The sequence below is a fragment of the Ruditapes philippinarum genome, unplaced genomic scaffold (genome assembly GCF_026571515.1).
Source record: "Ruditapes philippinarum isolate M1 unplaced genomic scaffold, ASM2657151v2 ctg12132_1_1_1_1, whole genome shotgun sequence".
Classification (NCBI taxonomy): domain Eukaryota; kingdom Metazoa; phylum Mollusca; class Bivalvia; order Venerida; family Veneridae; genus Ruditapes; species Ruditapes philippinarum.
The window spans coordinates 5,973-9,063 of NW_026862346.1; the positions used below are offsets into that span (position 1 = coordinate 5,973).

The 3,091-nt window shown below is 36.8% G+C and overlaps 1 pseudogene; it reads right to left on the minus strand.

The window, feature by feature from the left end:
* Positions 1-832: 832 nt before the first annotated feature.
* LOC132718763 (uncharacterized protein K02A2.6-like) lies at positions 833-2,636 on the minus strand (annotated as a pseudogene).
* Positions 2,637-3,091: the final 455 nt, after the last annotated feature.

The window sequence follows — 3,091 nt, forward strand, 5'->3', positions numbered from 1 at the left end:
TGAATAATTTCATTCATGTTCATTGCAACAGGTACATCATGATATGCAAGAAAACTTACATATTCTTCGGCTATGCTTGATTTGCTGCCTTGTCCTGTGTCTGGATGTCTGCTTAGATAATCTGACATGTTTGATTCTCCAGGTTTGTGCACGATCCTGAAGTCATATGATAACAGGCGCATTCTCCAACGTTCCAGTCTTGCAGATCCAAGTTTTGATTTAGGATTATTGTAGATATTCTCAAGGAATTTTGCATCAGTTATGACTGTGAATTTATGTCCAAATAAGTATATGTGCCAATGTTCTAATGACCAAACTAATGCTAAGTTTTCTTTCTCTTGTTGAATGTAACAGCTTCGTTCAACATCTGTCAGTGATCTGCTTGCATAACACACAAACTTTACCTTCTTGGAGCATAATTGAAGCCACTCCGACTGGAGATGCATCTGTGATTATTTGTGTTTCCTTATTAGGATCAAAAGTATGTCATGACTGTATCACTACTCAAAATAGATTTCAGTTTGTTGAATGCTTCGTCTTGTTCATTTTGCCATGCCCATTTTGCGTTTTTCTTTATCAGACGACGTATTGGCTCTGCTATAGTGCTGTAATTTGGGATAAAGCGTGACAGGTAAGTTGTCATTGCTAGGAAACTTCTGACTTTTTGAAACTGTTTTTGGAGGCTGTGTCTTTTTTAATTGTGTCATTTTCTTAGGGTCTGCTGACATTCCATCTTTACTGAAAATGTACCCAAAGATTCAAGTTTTTGCATATTAAAACTCACATTTGCTTTTATTCTAAGTTAAGTTTTTCTGCTCAAGTCGCTTTAACACTAGGCCTCAAGTCTTCTGTCATGTTCTGCTTGGTCGCCAGCCCATATAATGACATCATCGGAAATGTTTCTCACGCCGTTCAGACCTTCTAGAGCCGTAATAAAAGCATTTTGCAATATTTCTGCTGCACTATTGATTCCGAAACTGAGGCGTTTATATCGTCTTAATCCAACATGTGTTGTAAATGTTGTAATGTTGCGTGATTCCTCTGACAGTTCTAATTGGTGATATCCATGATTTAAATCTAGTTTAGAGAAAACTTTGGCACCACTTAAGTCCACAATCATGTCATCAATTGTTGGAATAATATGTCTTGTGCGCTTTATGGCTTGATTCGGTAGCCTCATGTCGACACATATCCTTATTTGGTTGGTTTTTGGCTTTGGAGCTACTACAATGGGTGATACCCAGTCTGTGGGACCCTCGACTTTCTCAATTATATCCAAGTCTTCAAGCCTCTGGAGCTCTTTCTCTACTTGCTTTCTTAAATGAAATGGTATGCGTCTGTGTGGCTGAGTAACAGGTTGAACATTGCTATATATGTATAGTTTGACTTTAGTTCCCTTCATTTTCCCCATGCCTGTAAACACTGATTGGTACTTCTTGCAGAGTTCATCCACATTGCTGTGTGACTGCGTTTATTACTGGAATGATGTCAAGGTCAACGGATGTTTGATATGATAGAAGATTTCCACTATTGCCTTTCGTCACATATACTGGAGCTGATGTTATTTTGCTTTTAGATTCGATTTGTGCCTGAAATTTGCCTAATAATGTCACTTTACTAGAGCCATATGCATATATCTTGGTATGAGCTTTCTTCAGACGAACTTTATTATGTAGTTTTGAGTAAGTTCTTTCATCTATCACATTTATTGATGATCCGGTGTCTACAAGTGCTTTGATTTTGCAGCCATTGATATAGACTTTTAAATTTGGTCTCTGCAATTGCATGGAATTTACAGTAAGTCCATATATTTTGTTTGTATCATCCTCTCTGTCTTTGTCACTATCACTTTCACTTTGTGAAGTATCATTAAGTTTGTTTGTGAAATTATTTTCCCGTTTCTTTGACAAGCATACTGCTTCAAAATGATTTTTCTTCGAGCAAAATGTACATGTTTTTCCACTGGCTGGGTATTTTCCTGATTTGTGTGGATATTCATAGCCACAGTATCTGCATATTGATTCCTTAATGATGTGTCTGCGTCTTTCTTTTTGCGTCTTTTGATTTTGTCTTTGTCGTGATTTCATAGCATTAACGACGTCATATTTTGCTTGACCTTCAATTTCAGATGCTTGTTGATCTGATAGTTCTAGTGTCCTTGCTTCTTTGATGAGACTGTCTAATGTCAGGTCATCGCGTAGTGCATTGCGACGCAGTCGAATTGAGGTGCAGCCTTGAATGATTTGTGACTTAATTTCTTTGTCTGTTTCCGAAAATTCACAGTTTATACTTAAGTGTCTTAAACGTGTGTGAAAACTATCAATGTTTTCATTAGATTCCTGTTTTGCCTGTCTAAATTTATATATCTCAAATTCTGTGTTTTTCTTTGGGGCAAAGTACTCTGTTAGCTTTATCTTTGCTGATTCGTAGTCATCCCCTGTATTCTGCAGTACGTCGAAGATGTCATTTACCTCTTCCCCTGCATAGTGTAGAAATAAGGCTCTCTGACGTTTTTTAGCTTTAATGTCCATGCCAATCATTAAGTTTTCGAATCGACCTGTCCATTTCCTCCATCTTGTGTCAACACCAGGTTCACTTACACCAAATGCCGGAAAAACTGGCAATCCTTGTGCCATACTGTCACTGTATCAGTATTATTGATAGAGCTAAGTTGTAACAAAGTCCAGGAAAAGTGTTTTAAACTTTAAACACTTTGCATATTTATATTTCTGTTTAAAGCACCCCAGTTCATTTATGTAAGAAATTCTAATATTATGTTTTTAGGTTTTTAAACCTCAGTGGAGTCCCTAGTTAATAAAGCTGTCGTTGACTGTAAATAACTTGTCCCTCGCCACTGCTGGTTGGAATCCCGACAGAGACTCTGGATTCGTTCATGCAAGCACAGGAACTTGAAATTCTATCAATATTAATGATAATATCCAAAAAATTATTTATACTGTATAGGGGTATTTTTTTGATATTATCATTAATATTGATAGAATTTCAAGTTCTTGTGGACCTTTGTACCACGTAAAACCCAACAACAACAACTCTCACACACACGAAAAAGAACAAGAATAGTGTTATAGTT